Source organism: Mustela lutreola, chromosome 3, assembly GCF_030435805.1.
Source record: "Mustela lutreola isolate mMusLut2 chromosome 3, mMusLut2.pri, whole genome shotgun sequence".
NCBI lineage: Eukaryota > Metazoa > Chordata > Mammalia > Carnivora > Mustelidae > Mustela > Mustela lutreola.
This window is the reverse complement of record NC_081292.1, coordinates 49,235,377-49,257,820: the sequence shown is the minus strand read 5'-3', so window position 1 is coordinate 49,257,820 and position 22,444 is coordinate 49,235,377. Positions and strand designations below refer to the sequence as shown.

At 38.5% G+C, this 22,444-nt stretch overlaps 1 pseudogene; it reads right to left on the bottom strand.

Annotated features, from left to right (window-relative positions):
* LOC131827828 (small ribosomal subunit protein uS2-like) overlaps nt 1–22,444 on the bottom strand; it is a 183,511-nt pseudogene that overhangs the window by 69,196 nt on the left and 91,871 nt on the right.

The following is a 22,444-nucleotide window of genomic DNA, read 5'->3' as shown; positions in this document are numbered from 1 at the left end:
CTTAATATGGTCTCCTGATACTAGGCAGCATTTAGACATCTGTTCAAAACAATTTTCTTTACTTAAATATGGAACCCTTGGAGAGAACAGGAGAGTTATCCTACAATAGCGTCCTTCAGGTATAGGTGAAGATTAAGTAAACCATGCCCAAACACAGACTAAAAGCCATAAAAATGCATGGTGTCTTATGAAACCTCTGTCATTCTACAGTACTTTTTCAAGGTGAAGAATGCTAAAAATGCACTCACTCTGGACTGTCATTGTTTCCTAATGACATCTGCTCTTCCCAGACACTTAAATAATATATCTAATCTGCTCAATGTTTCTCAATTACATCATTCCAAAGAAGAGAGCTTCAAGTACCGCTCCCCAAGTTAACCAGTTCAATAGGATTAATACTTTAATTTACTTCAGCTTAGGAAGATGTGAAGCATAGACCTAGGTGCAATAAAGTAATCAAAGATATTTGAACTTCCTGGTCATTATTTTGCTATTTTTCTAACCTTCTATCATTAACTCCTTTCTCCAGAACCTACTTCACAGTCATGGAGAAATATTCTGAGATAAGGCTACCTCAAACACTATTATTTGCCTTGACAGTAGGTGGGAGTGGGGAGTTAAAAAAATCAAAGTGTAAAATGGTTTCAGAAGTAAGCTTCATTTCCCATATTCACCCTTCAGGATAATGATCCACGCTCCAAAACAGATTGCCTTTACTCTGGTAGGCAGAACTCAGTTGATGAAGGCCTCAAAAATAAATATTTCAAATCTTGTCAGACATCAAACAAACACAAGTTGACTCTAAGAAATTAATTGGTTAGAGCAAAAAGCCTTAAGGAATGAGTAGGAGTCAGAGGAATTTGAATCTATCTTCTCTAATTTCTAGAACATTGTGGCCCCAGGCAAGCTAACTGACCTTCTAAGATTCAGTTTCCCCATCTGTGAAAGTGAAATAATTATATCTACTTCTTATAATTGCTATAAGATTTAGATAAAATAATTTATTTAAATGCTTAGTACACAGCCAGGCACAAAGTAGAAGATCAATAATTGTTCTATTCTTATTCCTTTGGACAGACTTGCATTAGGCTGATTTGTGCATATGCCTCTCCCAGTCACTCAACTGAAAGGACCCGGAAGGTGAAGACCATCTCTTTGTGTCTCACAAAACAATGTTTGCTTAAAATAAATCATACATGCTTTTAAAATAAAGTCAAACATTTGCTGCATCTCAACCAATATAGACATATGACTAAGTAATTTTACTTTATTCTCAGATTACAGTTGGCTAAAGATTAATTAATTAAAATAAATGAGGACTACTGCCTCTCCTATCAACCTGCACAACCCTGGATGGTCCCTTTTATATACAGTACTTTGTTCTGCTTCCAACCCAAGGCCTCCCCTCCTAAACTCCTAGAGCAGGTCCTGGGCTTGCCTTGCAGTTCCAGTTACTCTGCCTGGCTCTCCTTTCCCAACTGCCCTCCAGGGTGGGGGACATAGTCAAGTCTCCTATTTTGTTTCTGTGGACTCATCACTCCTCTTCCTTTTTTTTTTTTTTTTTTTATTCCTTCCCTCCCCATTCCTCAATTCAGTTCCACAACCAATTCTAATAGAAATTTAGGCAAATATATCCTTATTTCTTAAATAGAAGCCTCCATGCTGGCTATCAACCCTTCTGGATAGCTCAAGATGCTTTTTTCCACTACCTCTACCTCCATTTTTTTTGTTTTCATAATTTATATTTTTATGATTTGCCTTTTTAGGAAGTATCTGCGGAGCCCCAAAGACTGAGTTGAAGAGAGGTCCCAGGGAATCTGGACAGGTAGAGTCCTGCCCCTGCCTAGTCCTTAGGGACATGGAGCACCTCCCTGCACCAGGAGCAGTGAAAGGGTCCATAGGGCCATCAGCACCCTGAATGTGCCCCACTACATAAGTACATCTCACTGTGTCCCGAGCCTCCTGCCCAACACTTGGAGGCAAGTCCCCACACCAGAGCCCACCCAAATGCAAGCACCTTCTCCACAGCCCTCCCTTTGACGGCTTGTATATATGTGTGTTTTATTTTCAGCGCATAGTATTTACTTGTGTTCAAGAATTAAATTTATACTTTCCTTCCAAAAAACTACTGTTAGAAAGTAAATATCTTCATTCTAATTTTCAGAATATAAAAAGTCATAAAAAAGGCAAAATAATAATAACACAGTGTTGCATCAGGGGCTGCTAAACTGAACAAGCCCATTTGCCCTTCTTTATTGTCGGGTTTTTTTAAGCGGGCTCCCTACCCAACATGGGGCTTGAACTCTTGACCCCGAGATTAAGAGTCACATGGTCTACCAAGTGAGCCAGCCAGGCACCCCTGTTCTTCTCTGAAATGGCTCCAGACAAGTAAATGTTTTATAGTTTGGGGATCCCTTTTTCTAGGGATCTAACTTCCCCTTCCTTTCTCTGTCAGTGTAATAGAAATTACATGTGTTTTGTTTTTTTTTTAATCATTTTCTCTATTTTCTTTTTATTGAAACTGATTTGCTGCTCACCTAACGGGGAGCAATAAAACTAAACTTTTATACCGACTCAAATTAGGTCTAAACGAAGAGTAAATAGAGCTCAGTGTAAACTTTAATTCCTGGCACTGTGCTGCAGCTTTGAATTCTCAGTAAACCCTTTGGCTTGATGGATTATTTTCTATTTCCTGAGACCTGAGATTACTTTGTTAAATAACTGCTGGGTACGTGAAGAGTTTTTATATTAACATTCCTGTTGACAGGAAGTGGTGGGGCTGAACAGCAGACTGATATGTCCTCTAAATCAGTATTAAATAATGTCTGTGTTGGTACGTAAAGACTTGTGGGTAGCAGACATGCCAATTGCCAAATGGCATTACAAAACCAAGCCTTTAATTCCTTCTGATTATTAAGTATTCCGCTGAGTGTGTGATAACAAAACAGGAGAGGATATTTTCTTCCCAGGGTTCTGCCAATTCTCAGCTTGGATTTAACACTTTGGCTGAGAGCATTTCCCCTTTCTGTTTCATCTGGATAAATTTTGCTTTTCTGGTTTCCTGTCATATGAGGTTCTGTTTACAAAGGGGTGGTATCATCTTTGGATAGAAGGTATTTCACAGGGCGCTGTCAGGCTAATTAGCAAGGAAAGCTGCTTAGTGCAAGCTGCTATGGAAACGTCAGATACTACATTATGTTAGACCCTGTCATTTTAATTGGCATTGAGGGAAAGTAGACCTAATCTCTAGGAACAATTTAAGCCAAAATCCTTTACTAACTTGACACGGCATTTTAAATTTGAGGTGGAAATTCGGTTTCTTGAAGGGGAAAAAATATTCTTTTTATAAAAAAACATGAAAATGGGACACCTGAGAAGGAAAAAAAAAAGATTTAAGTTGAGTTGATATGGTTTGTAGAAAAGATTATTGTGTATTTGCCCGCCTTAGCTTCTGCTCAACCTAATCCCTTCAGGGGCTATCAAATCTGTAAACTCAAAGGGCTTCACTGCGTGGGATTAGGAGAATCTAATCTTTAAACCACAGAACAGAGAATCTACCAATAGTGTTCGCAATCCTTCAGTACTTTCCTAGTGGATACTCTGGTTAAGATTCTTTTATTTGCAAGCAAAAGAAACTGACTGGCTAATTCAAATGAAACACAACATTATGTTAAAAGGGTTGTCCTCAAAATCAAAGGAAGGGCAGGATTCATCAACCTTGAAGAAGACAGAAATCCAAGCAGATGCAGGAAAATCACAGGGATTGGTTGTTCCTGAACCTTCTCTCCAGGACACTCACATCAGATGACTCAACTCTAGAACCTTCAGTTTTTACATATCTTAATTTATTTTCAAATGTCTGGGGAAGGAATATCCTCTGGGCCCAACTAGATTTAGCACCTCTAGCTTTGGATTAACAACACAGCCGATGCCAAGAATAAGGGGAGGAATAAGCAAAGACAGTACAGTCAGGACCAACTGGAGAATCACTGTGCACAGAGCAGCAACCCCACTTATAATCAGGCTCTAGATTCATGTAGTTATCACAGAACATTGATTTTCCTATATTTTTATCTTTTATTTTATTTTATTTTATTTTTTTTTTTTTAAAGATTTTATTTATTTATTTGTCAGAGAGAGAGCGAGCGAGAGCGAGCACAGGCAGACAGAGTGGAAGGCAGAGTCAGAGGGAGAAGCAGGCTCCCTGCGGAGCAAGGAGCCCGATGTGGGACTCGATCCCAGGACGCTGGGATCATGACCTGAGCCGAAGGCAGCTGCCCAACCAACTGAGCCACCCAGGCGTCCCATTATCTTTTAGAATTAATAAATAATTTCAACACTTTAGTAAGTAAATACAGTATGCCAGGGAGATGACAAAATTCCAAGCCCAAAAAGATAAGCTCATCCTCCAGAGCAAGACATAGATGTGTAAGTGATGTAACTTGCATCATAAGAAATACATTCAGGGGACGCCTGGGTGGCTCAGTTGGTTAAGCAGCTGTCTTCGGCTCAGGTCATGATCCCAGCGCCCTGGGATCGAGTCCCACATCGGGCTCCTTGCTCCGCAGGGAGCCTGCTTCTCCCTCTGACCCTGCCTGCCACTCTGTCTGCCTGTGCTCGCTCTCGCTCGCTCTCTCTGACAAATAAATAAAATCTTTAAAAAAAAAAAAAAAATTACTTAATAAAAAAAAAAAAAAAAAAAAGAAATACATTCAGGCTTATGCATATTTAGGGAGTTGCAAGAAGTCCCAGAGGAAAGTATCAATCCAAATGCACCTGAAGATGTCAAGGAAAGCTTCCTACAGGAAAAACTACCCGAGTTGGGTTCTTAAAGGATCAATGGGAGTTTGTTATGTAACAGGGGAAGAGAGGCATGTCCTATAGCAAAAGGACATTTTTAAAACATGCAGCACCAGGGCACCTGGATGGCTCATTCGTTGGGCGTCTGCCTTCGGCTCAGGTCGTGATCCCAGAGTCCTGGGATCAAGCCCCGCATTGGGCTCCCTGCTCCTCAGGGGGCCTGCTTCTCCCTCTCCCACTCCCTCTGCCGTGTTCCCTCTCTCGTTGTGTCTCTGTCAAATAAATAAATAAAATCTTAAAAAAAAAAAAAAAAAACACAGCACCTACAAAGGATAGAAGAAAAGGACAGCATGGCTCATTTGGGGGCTGTGAATAGTTTGGTATCATTGGAATTTCAGAATCTGAAGGAGAAATAAGTCTGAAAAGAAAGGCAACTCTCTGAACTTTCTATTATGAAACATTATGGTGTATGGACTAAATGCCTCAGATAATGGAGATACTAAATGATTTATGATTTGGTGAGTTGACATAATCAAGGTTGGTTTTAGGAAAGCTACTTTGGCAGTAAGGTGGAGGAGAGTCTGAGTAAGAGAATACCAGCTCGAAGACTACCACAGCAGAGCAGAAAAGGGAAGTCCAGGGAAATTCAGTCTTCATGCTCAGGCGATAATCTAGAGAGTGGGGTCACCAAAGAGATGTGGAATTAATGAAAAGAATGTTCAGAAGGTCAAAGTATTCAGAGCTCAAGTGCTGGGTCAGCAGTCAAGAGAAGATAGGAAGACCAGAGACTTGTATTTCTGAGTTAAAAACACAATTTAGCTATTAGAGTGTGGATATTTATGACGTTTCACTTGTAGAATACTAAGAATAAGCATAGGCCTCACGATGGAACCCTGGAGACAATTAAGGGGGGTAGATCAAGGAAAAGACAGAGCTGGAATTTAAGAATAATAGGAAGAAGACCAGTAAGGAACAGAAATCAGAGAAAGTAAACAGAGGGAAAGGAGAGGAGTTTCAAGAAAGAGTACTCATCGGTTAGGATCAGACTTAGTGGCAGGTTGCAGGGCTTTCTCACATAGGTGGAGTTAGGCAGCTGGTGCTAGTGCAGGGGCTCAGTTATCATCCAATTCTTTCTCTATTATACTCAGCATCTTACTAGTCTAAGTGGGTTGTCCAAGATTCAGGCCAGTATGAAGGGGGATATATTGAAGAAGGGAGCACCACTCCCTTTTAAGATAGTTACTCTACACTTTGTATAACACTTCTACTTCCAATCCATTGGCAGAATTTAGCCACATGGCCACATCGATTTCAAAGAAGACTGGAAAAGGCACATCATATTTTGGGCAACCATGAGTCCGGCTAAAAATTTTATTTACTAAGGAGGACAGGGGAATTGGATCCAGGGAAGCAACTGGAAGTCTCTGCCATATAGGAATTGGTGAATAATGACATAAACTGAAGACAGTTCTTGTAAGATAAGGATTTAAATTGTTTACTGTTATTAGTCAGCAACAACCTTGGCTAAAGTAATTTCTTACCTCGTGAAAATGTGAGTCAAATTACAGTAGATAGAAGCCTGACATTATGATAAGGAAAATGAAGAGGATTATAGATTCCACTTTCAACAAGCTGGCCTGTGAAAAGGAAGGTAAGAGGTTAAGACCATAGTTAGCTCAGCACTGTCGAGAACGGAGTTCATTCTGTGCAGTCTGAAGGGCAGGAAGACAGTCATGAGAAAGAGGACAATGGAGCGATCCTCTTCTTCTAGAAACTGATTCCTCTTCCCACCTCCTCCTAGTTTTTATGGCTTTTTGAGATCTTATATTCTTATATGACCTATTTCTTGGCCTAATTGGTAGAGAGAGTAAATCTAATTGAAATTGATCCAAAGAATCCTACTTCATGAACCAGTTGAATCAATGAGGAATGGCTAAGTTGCTCAACTGAACCAAAGTGTCTCTACTGTAGGATTTTTATATTTCATACCAGAGGAAATATTGAGTCAATATCATTCCATTGATTGAAACTATAAGCTGTAAAAATAAGTTTGCAGCCATGTTTTTTATCATGGGTTGAAAAGTAACCTGTGATGAGAAAGACAAACGAAGTCAAGATTAAAAGGAATATAAAGGCACAAAAGTGACAGAAAAAAGAAAAGATCAGAGTCTTAGAAACATTTAGATCCTTGTTTCTGGTTGTTCCTGACATCCAGCAACATTCTTTCTCTTGAGATGTATGAGATCATTAGGATCCTTATAATAAAATTCCCCCTTTCTGCTTCAGTGAATGCTAACTGAGCTTCTGTGGTTTACCATCATCAGAAGCGTTCAATTAATACTGAGAGGAACGTGCTTTTATGTTTAGGAAAGAGGCCCAAGAGAAAGGTAAGATATGAAAGACAGAACTGAGAGTGCATCCCAGACATCAATCCTATTTCCACATAGCTCCCTTTAAACTAAAAGTCCCAAATCCCTCCCATCTTTGTGACCTCAGTCCCTGGCCACACAGCTGTTTGGATCATGAAGCGGCACCTGACTTCCATATATGTCTTAGATGAACTTGTCTGATTGAATTCTTTTGTGGGGCCTAGAATTGAGATGTGTAGAGACTGAGCTCATAAAAAGTAGAGGCTAAGATAAGTTGAGCCCTCACTCCCTATCAACTAATGTAACCTTGCAGAAGTTATTTAACCTCTTTAAATCTCAGTTTTCCCATCCATAAAATGAAGTTAATAGTAGCATAATTCTCATAGAGTTGTTATTAGAATCATAAGAAAGATGTCTATGAAGTACTGAGCAGGGTCTGACCCACGGTAAACTTATAACGTTAATCACATGTTAAATACAATATGATAATCAAAATGATGAATAATAAAAATTATCTCTTAGTTCTGATTCCCATCAATCACAGATCTTTTCTTCATTTCTCAGTGAAATCTACGTATCCTTATAATAATCTTTCTTTCCGTTTGATCTGAATAGATTGAGATTTTGTTCCTAACTAACACAAAGTTAAGAATGCTTGGCTCTCCATCCCCAGGGTGAGTTTGGAAAAGTTACTCTCTGTATAGTCATTCAGCAGTATTGCCCTCCCAAAGCACTCTTGCCTTTGGCCTCTGTGACCCTACTCTCCTGGCTTTCCTTCTACTTCTCTGGCCATGGTATTCCCTTGCTGGTTCAGTCTCTTCTGCCTGCCCCTTAAATGCTGTAGTCCTCAAGGCTTACTCCTATGTGTCCTCACTTTTCCTACTCTGTATTTTCTTCCTAGACAATGAATGATGTAAACTCATGGTGTCAATGATCACCTAATTGAACCCTTGACTCCCATAGGGTTATCTTTATCCCAGACCTCCTCTAATCTCCAAATCTACATATCTCACTGCCTACTCAACATTTTACTTGGAGATCTCAAAGGTGACTCACAACCTCCAAGCTCAAAACTGATCTAATGATCTTTTCCCTCCAAAGCTGGTTTTCCCCCAGGGTTTTCTGTCTTGATACCACTACCCACCCACTTATTCAGCTTTGCAAGCCAGAAAACTCTAAGTTATACTACAGACCATTCTCTTCCTTATGCCGTGGTCCAACACTAAGTCTTGTTGATTATCCCATCAAAATATTTCTTGAGTTTTTCTACTTCTTTTTGTCCAAGCCATCATTGTCTTTCACAGGACCCTGCAACAGTAGTTATTTCATTACACGCTATCATACTTTTCTACTATCTTTTCTTCAGACTATAGCCAAAGCTATATGGCTCTCTGTTGTTCCTTAAGATAATAAACTCCTTATCACAGCCTATAAGGCTCTGGATGATCTGGCCCTTGTGTGAGAAAAGGCGTGTATTGGGGTGGGCTCATACTGGCTGGCAATGGCATACAGATGGTTAAGTTCTCCAGAATTTTGCAAACCGGTTTTTGAACTGTTGCTAGTTCAAAGTTGGATGCAGTAGGAGAAATAGGCAAATGTTACAAAGCAGGGTTTTCTTTTTCCCCTGGGAGAACCAGTTTACCAGCACACTGCTTTTCTCTCTCTTCAGCCTCAGACTCCCATTAGAATTCTGTGCTTTCAGCACACTAGCTAACTTTAAGTTCCTCTAATATGTCCTACTTCCTCCTATATCAAATCTATTGGCCCTTTAAGTTCCTCTAATATATCATACTTCCTCCTAATACCAAATCTATTGGCCCTTCTTTCCCAGGACACTATAAATTCTAAAAGGTCAGTGACTCTACCTATTGGCCCAACATTATATTCTCAGTGCCTACCAGTACCTGGCACAGGGTAGATGCTCAATAAATACCCTGTTCTCACATGGATATTATAAATTTCAAAACAAAGTGGTACCTGTGATAATGATTTGAAAATGATAAAATAATATTTAAATATGATGCATAGTAAAAGATGTGTTGTTTCTTGAACAAATGTATTCCTATTTTTACTAGCTTTTCTATTTTCCATTTAAGATAGTATCACAATTCATTTTCTATATGATGAATTTTTATTTCTATGAAACAGTCATAACTGAACCATGATATTAATGTTTATTTAACTTGAATTATATATGCCTTTTATTATCATAATAAAATTACATAAGATGAGGGTAATATTTAACAATGAATTCTTTGAAATTTCTTCTTTCCCATTTCAAAAGTCAGCTTTCCAGAAACACATATTCTTCCCCTTTATACAGTGAGGTAGTTAAAACATAATGTGAACTATTTCCTCTCAAAAGAGATTGTTTAAATTATCAGAACTGTCTTGGAAAACATTTCCAGTAACTTCTAATGAAGTGAAAATTGCATCATCATCATAATTACTAAGATTATATCCACCAGTAGAATTTTCCATTTACGTGAAAAAGAAATATGTTCATGACTATGTCTCTATCAATGCTTTTAACTATTCATTCATTTTTCATGCTACTTTTTTCCTAACAATGAATATTTTTCTTTTGTCCCTAAGGCACTAAATGCAAATCATATTTATTTTAGCATGTGAGCTAATGAGCCAAGGCAAGACTTTGTTACAAACATCATAGTTTTTTTTAATATATATTTTATATTTTATAATATATATTTTTTCAAATATATATTATATTTATTTATATATAAATATATTTTAATAATGTATTATATATTTTAAAATATATATTATATCCATTTAAATATATATTATTTCTTCCACCTAATTGCAACTTAATTTTGGGAAGAACAAGTTGCTCCATCATAGAATAATATGGGAGAACATTGTAATATGTAAAGTAATATGGAGTAATTTGCTACTCTTTACCATAATCACTAGTTTTGTTGTTGTATTTAATGTTGGGACCAGGTGTGATTGAGTTGGTATATTCTTGGTTAATATTAGGGATCTAGTTAATCTTCTGTAGTTCCAAACTCAAAATATGCCCATATTGGGTATAACAGAAATAAAGATTCTGTATGGAATAATCATCTCAAGCTCACATGGAACACTGAGCAAGATAGATCACATTCTGGGCCATCAGATGTATCTTAACAAATTTAGGAGAATAGAAATCATACAGTGTCTGTTCTCAGTCCACAGTGGAATTAAACCAGAGTAATCAGATGTGGTAGATGTGCTCAACTCTTAATGCATGTGTTGGTCTCTCCCAACTGGTTTTCTTATTCTTATATCTGAATGTGATTCAGCAAAGCAGTGTTGCATGTAAAATGGCATATTTGTGCATCACCTTATTAAAGTTGCTATGTCTCTATCATTTGAAAAGTGTCTTCTGTTCTTCAGTAAAACATTTGTTGAATTTTATCTTGTCTTTCCCTGTTTGTACACACTATTAGTTGTAATTAGTCTCTGCTTCCAAGTGTACATGAAGCGAACAGACCGTTGCACAGGCCTTCAGTTGTATTTGATCATTGTGGACAATAAGGCAACAATTTAGACCAAAAATAACTTCATTCTTTTCCTTAATAAGAGAAATAGCTTGAAGTTTCTGTTTGAATTTCTTATGCATTTCAGCTGTCCTCATACATTTGTCTATGTTGATTTACCTTACAGAAACTTCTTCCCTGCTTTTTTTCTTTTTAAACTGAGCCTTATAATTTAAATACTGATAATGTTGGCCTGGTAAGAATTTAATATTTTTTTCCTTTTAAAAGACCGATAGCTTACATAGCTTCCTAGACACTACTCTTTGGAACTTCATCCTAATTCACTGTCTAATAAGATGCTAGATACTTTTGGGACGCCTGGGTGGCTCAGTTGGTTAAGCAGCTGCCTTCAGCTCAGATCATGATCCCAGCGTCCTGGGATCGAGTCCCACATCGGGCTCCTTGCTTGGCAGGGAGCCTGCTTCTCCCTCTGCCTCTGCCTGCCACTCTGTCTACCTGTGCTCACTCTCGCTCCTCTCTCTCTGACAAATAAATAAATAAAATCTTAAAAAAAAAAAAAGATGCTAGATACTTTTTAGCTTATTATATTACTTCACTTGGTTATTCTGTATATACTAACATTTGTAATTGCTTCCTCAAGTCCAAGGACCACATCAGGCAGAGAAATTCATGCAGAAAAGTATTTAGGCCATGGCCTTCCAAAAGGCTTATTGTAAAACCACTGTTTTACAAGTTGTCAAATACTATACCCAACATATCTCTGATGCTCATTTCATTCCTGATCTTTCTGCAATCTTCCCCGACCCCCAAGACTAAGTCAGATCTCATGTTATGCTCTTAAAACACCACTTCCTTTTCTTAATAACTGTATCTCAGATTGTAATTATATACTTATTTTGAGATTCACTGATGAACGTCTAAGATTCTCTGCAGATTTTAAGATCCACAAAGGCAGGGATTGTGTTAATTGGGGTACAGACTAAAATGCTTTCACAAGGAGAGCCTCAAATAATGAAACTTATACAAGTTGCAAGCCTATTTCTCTTTCATATAACATTCCAGTTAAGGGCAATGTGGAGCTGGTGGGATGTCTCTCCTTTTCTCAACACATGGCTTCCTTCTCTTAGTCAAGGGAACTGATAATTTCTTACTATCTTCCTCTCAATTAAAAGAGAAAAGGGCCAGAGCAGCAGCACAAGGTCAATACTTTAAAGGGTGAGACCACTAAAGCCTACACTGCTTCTACTCACAACTCATCAACCCTAACTTAGTCACAGAACCAAAAGTAATTACAAAAGAATCTGGGAAATGTAGTCTTTAGCTGGCAATCACCTATCCTAGGGAAGAAGGGGAAATTAAATAGAGGGGGACAGCGAGCAGTCTGCCACAATATCTCTGTTATTACTACACAGTCTACCTCCAGAACCTACTCCAGTGCCTGTCCCATAGCAAACTCTCAGTAAATATTTGTAAGGATGAATGGAGGAATGGATTTCACATTTTTATACCATCACTGACTTTTCCTCAGGCTTTGATAGCTGTGGACCCAGAAGATCAGGAGGCTCAGGAGAGTTACAGTTTTGGGGAAGTAGCTAAACAAACAGCCCAGAAAGTAGCTTTTTTTTTTTTTTTTAAGATTTTATTTTATTTATTTTAGGGAGAAAGAGTGTGTGGGCAGGGGCAGAGAGGTGGGGGGGGGGGTGCAGAGGGAGAAGGGAAACTGACTCCCCACTGAGCACAGAGCCCAACATGGGACTCGATCTCATGACCCTAAAATCATGACCTGAGTCGACACCAAGAGTCTGAGGCTTAACTGAGTGACCAGGCGCCCCCAGGAAATAGCCTTTTTGCAAGGCAGAAGCTGATGAGATAAACTGAAACTCAGGCTGTGTGAATCACTAATCCCTAAGATAAAATGAAGATGTTTCAGAATCTACCCAGGTGAAGCCATCTTCCACTGGGCCATTACCCATCACTCTTAAGTTGAAGGGGTGCCAATTTCTTCTTCCAGCTGAACACACAGGATTTTCGAAAAGGACACACATATCTCCAAAAACCATAGATTAATTCTGAGAGATAGGCAGTAAACATACAATGGGAAAAGAAACATTTTTCTCTTTCACAACTGAATTGTTACTTCCCATTATCAATTGAAATAAATGAGAAATAAGGCCATGACTCTCCAGGAAAATTTAATTGTGACTTTCTCTATTCCCACCTAGGACTTCTCTCTAGCACTTATCACAGGGTATTATAGTTAACTACACTATGGGATATTTGTGGACTGAGAGCATATCTTGTTTATATTTATATAATCCCCCCAATACCACATAGCACACAGTAGTACTTAAAAAATATCTGTTAAATGAGTCACTGAATGAGGAATTAATGACTGAATAATGAATCTCCTGAGTTGTGTTACTGACAGAATAAAAGGTAACTTGAAAAATAAAACCTTCTCTCTTCCGTCAAGAGAGGGAGCAAGGGAAGCAAAGGAAGAAGAAAAAGATTATTTTTTTTCTGCTTAACCTAAAAACTGTGAAGTATTAATTTGGTTATGGATGAGAAAAATGTTTCTCTATTTTATTATAGGATTGGAATTTACCATCTCTCAGAATTAGGGTGTGCTTTGGGAGGTGGTGAGTGGAAGTATTTTAAGCATTTCTCCAATGCAAGACTGGGGGAAGAAACTGTCATTCCATGAACTCACCGTGCTTTCATGGAAAACTCAATTATCTCTTCTGGCTGTTCCCCAGCTACTTAGGGAATGTCCGCACAGATCATTGACTCCCCACCTCCCACCCACCCACCCAGAATATTATTTTCAAATGGATGACTCAGATTTGGGAAAATGTACTTTCAGTGAAGAGAAGAAAGGATTGTGGCAGATCAACCTCTATAGCTGAGAGGCATGATTTCTCAAAAGGAAGGTAAAGATTTGCAGGGCAGAAGTCAGATAAATGAAGCGTGGGGTGTAAGAAACCAGATAGAAATATGGATGTGGGGGCGCCTGGGTGGCTCAGTGCGTTAAAGCCTCTGCCTTCAGCTCAGGTCATGATCTCAGGGTCCTGGGATCGAGTCCCGCATCGGGCTCTCTGCTCAGCGGGGAGCCTGCTTCCTCCTCTCTCTCTGCCTGCCTCTCTGCCTACCTGTGATCTCTCTCTCTGTCAAATAAATAAATAAAAATCTTTGAAAAAGAAGATTTAAAAAAAAAGAAACATGGTGGGGCGCCTGGGTGGCTCAGTGGGTTAAGCCGCTGCCTTCGGCTCAGGTCATGATCTCAGCGTCCTGGGATCGAGCCCCACATCGGGCTCTCTACTCCACAGGGAGCCTGCTTCCCTTTCTCTCTCTCTCTGCCTGCCTCTCTGCCTACTTGTGATCTCTGTCTGTCAAATAAATAAATAAAAATCTTTAAAAAAATAAAAAATAAATTAAAAAAAGAAACATGGATGTGTCAGAAAGGGGTCCTCTATGAGGAGTTTCAGCTTCTTGGGTGCTGTCTCTATGGACCTTGGGAAAGGTCATATTTGGTGCATACTTGGTAATACCCTTGACTTACAGCGAGTTATGTAATCGAGTGTGAGAAAGTTATTCTCTGTACCATAGTGGTGGTCACAGTGTAGGCCCACTTAGTTAATCTTGCCTACCTTGGTGCCCCATGGACAGAGCCCTGTGGCTTTTCCCCAGGCCTGGGATAGAGCCAGAAGTGGGCAAGGATGCTATGGGAGCTGGGGGCAGCTCTCCCACACAGAAGGACGCAAGATTTCCAATCAAAGAAAGCAGCTCTCCTTCCCCAACAGGCAGATAATTTTTCTCTAAAATGCTCCTTGTTTCAATCTCATTTGGGTTAACATGTCAAAAAGTTCAGAGATTTCAGAATTCTGTTTATCTATTTTTAATTTATATTCAGTTAACCACTGTATAGTGCATCATTAGTTTTTGATGCGGTGCTCAATGATTCATTAGTTACATCTAACACCCACAGCTCATCACAGCATGTGCCTTCCTCAATACCCATCACCCCTCCCTCCGCCCCCTTCCCCTCTGAAGCCCTCAGATTGTTTCTCAGGGTCCATAGTCTCTCATGGTTTGTCTCCCTCTCCAATTTCAGATTTCTGAAAAGGATTATAACTATAGCTCACTTTGTTCTCAACATCTTCATTTCCAAAGTGTTTGCCTAGAAGTAAAACACCAGAGAGCCTACAGATATTAAACAATTTATGTTTGTCATTGTTATCTAAGCAGTCCCAGAGATCCATGAGATCATTGGTGGGAAGTTAGGTGTCATAATAAAGCTCTGCGTTCACAGAACATAGTACTCTAAGGATCTTAGGCAGTTTCATGGTGGATTTGTATTAAATATCATTTATTTCCTAAGCTTAACATCACAGTAAATAGTTCACTAACTATTTAAGAAGATTATGAAAGGCTTTTTAAAAGTTATATTGCTTTCCATGTAAACTCATTATTGCCTGTTCTCAATGTGAACGTATCATCTCCAGTCTGGACACTCATTCAAAGCTAAATTAGCCATTTGGCTATCAATATGCATTCTTTATACATGGATGTGCGTATTTACATTCAATTTTTATGTTTATGTTTAATACGTGACTGCTCATTTCTCTGTTAAATCTCCTAGAAAGTCCCGATCCCTCTTCTGTGATTTATAAAGGCTGCATATTCCTGGTTAAAGGGCAGCTATCCAGAAGACACTCAATAATTATGCACTGATGATGACCATGCTAATGGTAATTTAGGAGGTAAGATGAGTTAAATTCAACATTTTCTTCTCATCTGGCAGAGATGGATCCTCTTCCCCATGGCAGAATTCCAGCAGCAAAAATGAAATCTCAAGGCTCCCACAGCAGAATTTGCTCCTTATTTGTCTGCACTTCTCTTCCTTTTGCTTCAAGACTTTTCCCAGGGTTTCTTACAATAAGCTGTACTTAGGGCCACGCCTGCAGCTGTACTTAGGGCCACGCCTCTGTTTGGAAATGGGTTCACTAGCCTCAGGCGGGAGCAGCTCCCCAACCCTCACCACCACCATCCCATCAATTAGAAACAACTCCGGGGACTACCGTTTGCGAAGGTGACACATGGCCCCAGCTCCTTGAAAAGTTCTCTGGCTCCTACATGTTTAGTTAGATGGATAGATCAATGCAGTGCCATCACTGGTTAACACTCAGAGAAATGTGAACCAAGTTACACAGAGGAATTGCCACCTTCGTGTCTGACCAGATCCGTCTTTCCACCCACTATTTGGCAGGAAGTCCCTTGTGAGACGTTTCTTAAAACTTGAGCCAGTTTAAAAAAAAAACAAAAACAAAACTTTAGCCAGTTAATCTGAATTTTCCTCTTAAGCTTTAAGACAATAAACTTAGATTCTCTTCTCATGAATTAAGTAACTTTTAGCTGGACTAATTACAGAAATAAGTCTGGTCCTACACAAGGCATAATGCTGACCTGGTCTCTTTGGTACATCTGTCTGTAGTCACAACTGAAATTCCACACTGACTCATGGCATTTTCTCCAGGTACCAGGAAAGCAACACTGCGGAGAGAGGATTAATCATGTTGGATGGGGCATGATATAATCGCCTGCTATTTATTCAATTACTTCCCATTTCTACCCTCAGAATACATTTGAAGTCTTAAAAAGGTTTTGCCTGGCAAACAGTAGGCCTATAAATATTCCTAAAATAAGAGAATCATCTTGGTTTTATACTTTCTAGGACAAAATTTTTTTCATTTATTATGTTATGTGTAGGCTTTCCAAATTATGTACCATTTTGTTTTAATCAGTAGGACAATTAAAAGACTTTCTGTGACTAGATATTTTTGAGAAGACTCAGGTAAGTTAACATTAGAGAAGCTTACTTACTGAAACTTTTCAGAGAACTAGGTTAAGGTTATAACGATCAAAACAAGATATTTTGCAAATGTTCAGAGCATGATTTATTTTATTTTGTAAAAATCAGTGTTAATTTTCATTGGCCATCATAATTCAATATACCCTGGCTGAGCTAATTAAAAGCAGATAAGTTGGGTTTTCCCACTCTGTTTTCAAACTAAGAGTTTTCAAATACTACTAAAAATCATTCTAAAGTTATGGGCCTGATAAGTTAAACTTTAAAGATAAAGTTTCAAATTCAATATATGGCCTAGGTTTATTAGAAAATATAATAAATATACTTCTAGGAGTTATCTAATTGTGGAGCTTTTTTCCCACATTTCTAATTTGTTTTATATTTTCTACACTGCCATAATCACATTTATTCAATGATTTATTGTTTTACAGTATGGTCTTTACAAGGCTCTGGTTCTTGGCGTTTTATAAGAAATGAAGATGGATAATATGAAGAAAATGTATCAAAGACTTGGAGATGGCCAGGAGGTACTACTGGGTGTCCCTTCAGGGGAGCCCTGGGTATTAGAAGGAAGACCCTCTAGGGGTTATCTGATTGTATAGACGTGCTGCCTTTGACTCTCTTTGGTTGACTAGTATTTTGCAACTCAAGGAAGACAGAAGCAAAAATGTAGAAAACTGATAAACAATGTAAATTACTTCTGTTCCTGCCAGTGCAAATTAGTTTTATTCTGTGAAGAATGTAAATCGAATTCTTATTTGAAACACTTTAAAGATCGTACTGGTTCTCTCATTAATGACCTAAATAATTTTTCTACATGTTCCTTTTTCATTGGTATATAGGTCATGATTTCACTATTTTGAGAAGTATACCTTAACAGTGAAATACATCCCTGCCCCTAGAAGCTTATAGTCTGAAGCGAGGAAATATACATATGTACTATAGCCATAACACATGTCAGAATTTGGGAAATTCCCTATAATAATTGTGTATTCATTAGAACGATTATTTTTACTTAGAGCAGAGATTTCAAGCAAGGATTCAGGCCAGTGTATTCTGATGACAAAGAAATAAAGGAAAGCATTCCAGGTAGGGATATTATAAACAAATACATGGACACAGAGAAAATAAACTGAATGTTGAAGGAACAGCAACCAGGTCAGTTTAATCAGAGCATGGGTGTACATAGAAGGGTTGTAAAATGAAAGCCAAAAAGGGAGACGGGGCAGGAGAGAAAGAGCAATTGTTTTTTTTGGGCATCCCTCCACAATTCATACTGTTTTGTGGTTTTTAAGGTAACATGTTCACATAATGACTTTTAAGATTAAGATAAAAATACGTCAGAGGGAGAAATGTGAAAGCAGCAGCAGCCTGAACACTTAAAAGTCAGAAGTGCTGCCATCTGTATATACAGCACATCCCAATCCTTGAGCATTTCACACACACACCCCTTCCATCAGTGTAACCTCCCTTTCCAGGCCCAGACACCCCTTCTCTAATGTTACAGTCTGGCCACCTCAAGGTAAAAGTAATACCATGATGGAAATATTACGAGTGTTGACACAGACAGATTTCAGTTCAACTCTTGACTCTGTCACTTACTAACTCTGGTGTTGAGAGATTCAGGATCTTCTGTAAAACAGTTGCATCTGAGTCTTGAGGTCCTCACTTCTGGCCTTAGGGTGGCAAGTCTGGGGGATAGGGAAGCTGGGGAAGGAGAAGTTGGGTCATAGATTTGGCATTATTTTTTTTCTAGCTCAGCTTTCTCACACAAAAATGGAAGAGTCCCAGTACCCTGCTATTCAATTGGCCTCTGGGCATAGTGCGGAGTTTCTATTACCCCACAGAGAAAATTCCAAGCCAAGTTCAAGAAGCCCTGTCTACTATGCACAAGATTCCAGGGATAAAATCCAAATGACACAGACTTAGGGAGAGGGGTGGTATTTCACAATCTATTCTGGTTATCTTATAAAAAAATAGTTGACCAAATTTCCATCCACAGATGAATGGATGAAAAAAAAAAAAAAAAAAAGATTGGGAAGATGAAGCTGAAAGGTCTGAGATTCTAATTAAGACCCAGTGTTCCCGGGACACCTGGGTGGCTCAGTTGGTTAAGCAGCTGCCTTCGGCTCAGGTCATGATCCCAGGGTCCCAGGATCAAGCCCTGCATCAGGCTCCCTGCTCTATAAGGTACCTGCTTCTCCCTCTACCACTCCCCCTGCTTATGTTCCCTCTCTCACTGTCTGTCTCTGTCAAACAAATAAACAAAAAAATTAAAAATTAAAAAATAAATAATTTAAATTTTTAAAAAATAATCTAAATAATTTGCATCTGTAGAATGACTATTTTTGCTGCATATGTATATAACTATATATATATATATAACTATATATATATATATAAAACATTTGTGGGGTACTTATTATAGGTTCTGCAACTTACATGCATAATTTTATTCAAGGCTCCAACAATGCTATGAGGATGGAATATGGTCAGACACACCGCCATCATCAATGTGAATCTGCAAACAAAATCTCCACCTCCAATATGGAGAGTGATAATTGTCATTCTCAGACTTTTTCTATACTCTATTTTTTTTAAAGATTTTATTCATTTATTTGACAGAGAGAGATCACAAGTAGACAGAGAGAGAGAGTGGAGGAAGCAGGCTCCTTGCTGAGCAGAGAGCCCGATGCGGGACTCAATTCCAGGACTTTAGGATCATGACCTGAGCTAAAGGCAGAGGCTTAACCCACTGAGCCACCCAGGCACCCCTATACTCTAATTTTAAAACTCTGACTGAATATTCTCTCACACTGGAATCCAAGCCATCATTTTACTAGTTGTACCATAGCTAAAATCTCCTCAATGTAGTCAAGGTCTAACTAAATACATCACACCATCCCTCCTGTCATTACTGATTCACCAGTTTGTGAATAAACATTTTCCCTCATCAGTCCACAAGTTGTGTCTTCCAATGACTGGGGTTTAAAGACTACTCATCCCATGAGACTCCACAAAGGCCATTTCTCAGCTCATATACAAGATGAAGAAAGCATATGGCACTGTCCCATTAGTGGCTTTTTTTCCCTCAACCACAAATGTGTGCCCATAATCTTTCGATGGCTTTCCAGAAGAGTGACCAAAGAAACTATGGCATTAATTCTTCGATGGCTTTGGCTTTTCAAAACCGAAAGTCTCAGATTATGCCTTTAGGCTCATAAAATATTTAGACATAAATCATTTACTTGTTTCCAGCAGATTTTACACAAGTTTAATCATCAATATAAAGGTCATTTCCTTTATATTGACCTGAGGTAACTTGGATGCTGTTGAACCAGAATCAAAACATCACAAAGTCTTGAGCTCTTACTTTTTAAATTATGATTTCTGCACAGCTTGCATTAAGCTTTTAAAAAATTCCAAAACAAGAATGGACTTTGAATTCAGTTGTGACATCAAGAGTTATGTGAGCCAGAATTTTTCAGTGAGAAACACAATGTGTGTTTCCTGTAAGCAAAAGAAAATAATATTATCTTTCAATTTTATGTAGGTCTTTTAAAAGTACAGACTGCTGTGATAAGATTGAGACCAACAGATGATGAAATTCAAGTTGGAACTCTGGTTGCTGCCCAGAATGAGCCCATCAATTCAGAAGAGGAAGAGAATTATAGAGGCCACAGGCTCTTATAAAGAACACCTTGTTCTGTAGAAATTTCTGTGATGCACTCGATTTGTTTTAATGAGTTCTGTTTATGGCAAAATGCTAAATGCATATTACATAAATTGAAATTTGATACTATTCAAGCCTGTAAGATTTTCAGATAAAATCCCAGATAGGGTGAGAGACAAGATCTGTCCTTAATGCAGTTCAAAGAGATTTCTCAGAAGGAGCTCCAGGATAATTTCCCATGATGCAATGGGCTACTTAATTTGCAGTAAATGGCAAACGCAAACTTCTATGGAGAGTTCATATTTTTCTATTGATATCGATATTTGTTCACTTACTCATTTATTCATTTATTTGTTCCTCTAATAAAATGTACTACATATCTACTGTGTTCATTTGTTTTATAAATTTTATAGAAAATTTACCATATGCCACATATGAACATGAAAATACTTACATCTAAGGCTGTGCCTGCCTTCAATTAGCACTCAAATCATGAGTATTATTAGTAAGACAGTTTTTTAAAGTGAAAAAAGGTAGAGGTCTTAATTAATTTAAAAGTGTTAACCACTATTTATTTAGAGTTTGCTATACATCAGTTACTGAGAAAAATACTTTATATTATTTTTTTTTAAAGATTTATTTATTTATTTGACAGAGAGAGATCACAAGTAGGCAGAGAGGCAGGCAGAGAGAAAGAGGAGGAAGCAGGCTTCCTGCCGAGCAGAGAGCCCGATGCGGGGCTCGATCCCAGGACCCTGAGATCATGACCTGAGCCGAAGGCAGCGGCTTAACCCACTGAGCCACCCAGGTGCCCACTTTATATTATTTTTAATATAATTCCCATACAAACCTACATGGTAAGTTTAACTCCGATTTGTAAATGATAAAACGGGCTTAAAGAGATTGATTACCATCACTCATCACTTAGCAACCACTACCAAACACCCTGCATTCTACCACTTTTGCCAGCTGAAATATATTTTTTAAAGATTTATTTATTTATTTTAGAGAGAGAGAGAGTGTGTGGTGGGGGAAGGGCAGCGGGAAAGGGAAAGAGAATCCTGAGCAGACCCTACCCTGAGCAAGGAGCCTGACATGGCTTGATCCCAGGACCCTGAGATCATAACCTGAGCCTAAAGCAAGAGTTGAAGACTTAAACAACTGTGCCACCCAGGCACCCTGCAGGTTAAAATGCTTTTAGCTTAAAGTAGAAAACTGGTAAAAGTGTCTTAAATCATAAGCAATTAAGTCACAAAGCAAGAAGTTACAGACAAGCAGTTCCAGGAATGGTTAAATTTTCAGGTTAACAATATGAGGGTTCTATCTGTTTCTCCGTGGTTCTTCTAACTTTCAACTCAGGTGCCCTTTAGCGAGAAGACTAGAAGATTTCTCTGAGGAAACTGACCAGCCCAAGACGACAGATATACAGATTTTATCTTGGGGGAGGGGAGTCCTTAACAATTAGTCCACCCATATCACCATAAACAGTAGTCACTCCTAACCCATTCCAAGACTCCCAACAGCTGACTGAAACCAAAGATAGTACTAAACTCTACATATACTGTTTTTTCCTATGTACACCTAAGTATGATAAAGTTTAATCTTTAAACGGCACAGTAAGGGATTAACAATAGAAACTCATAATAAAACGGAATGATTTTAACAATAAGCTGTAATAAAAGCTATGTGAATGTGGTTCCTCTTTCTCTCTTTCTTAAAGTATCTTATTGTATTATCACACCATTCTTTTGATGTGAGAAGATAAAATGCCTACGTGATGAGATGAAGTGAGGTCAGTGACATAGACATTGGGACTTTATGTCAGGCCACTACTGACCTTCTGACAAGATATAGGAGAGGCATCTGCATCCAGGCCACAGTTGACTGCAGGTAACTGAAACCGCAGAAAATGAAACTATGAATAAAGAGGAACTACAGTAGTTATTTTTAATTTTGTAGACTTCATGCATACATTCAGAATTCCCATCAACTTTTTGGCTCATTAATCATAAGGAGACAGTTAAAGCATACAAGGCATCTGAGAACAGCTCTAATTCAACATGGACAATAGAAATACAAGTGCAAATATTGAATCTATGAGCCCAAAACAATATGTTATTAAAAAGAAATACAAACGAAACCTTGGAAATTAAAAATATAATAATTAGAATGAAGGAAGAGGGAAGCATGAAAAACAATTTCCAGAGAATAGGAACAAAAACAAAGATTAAAA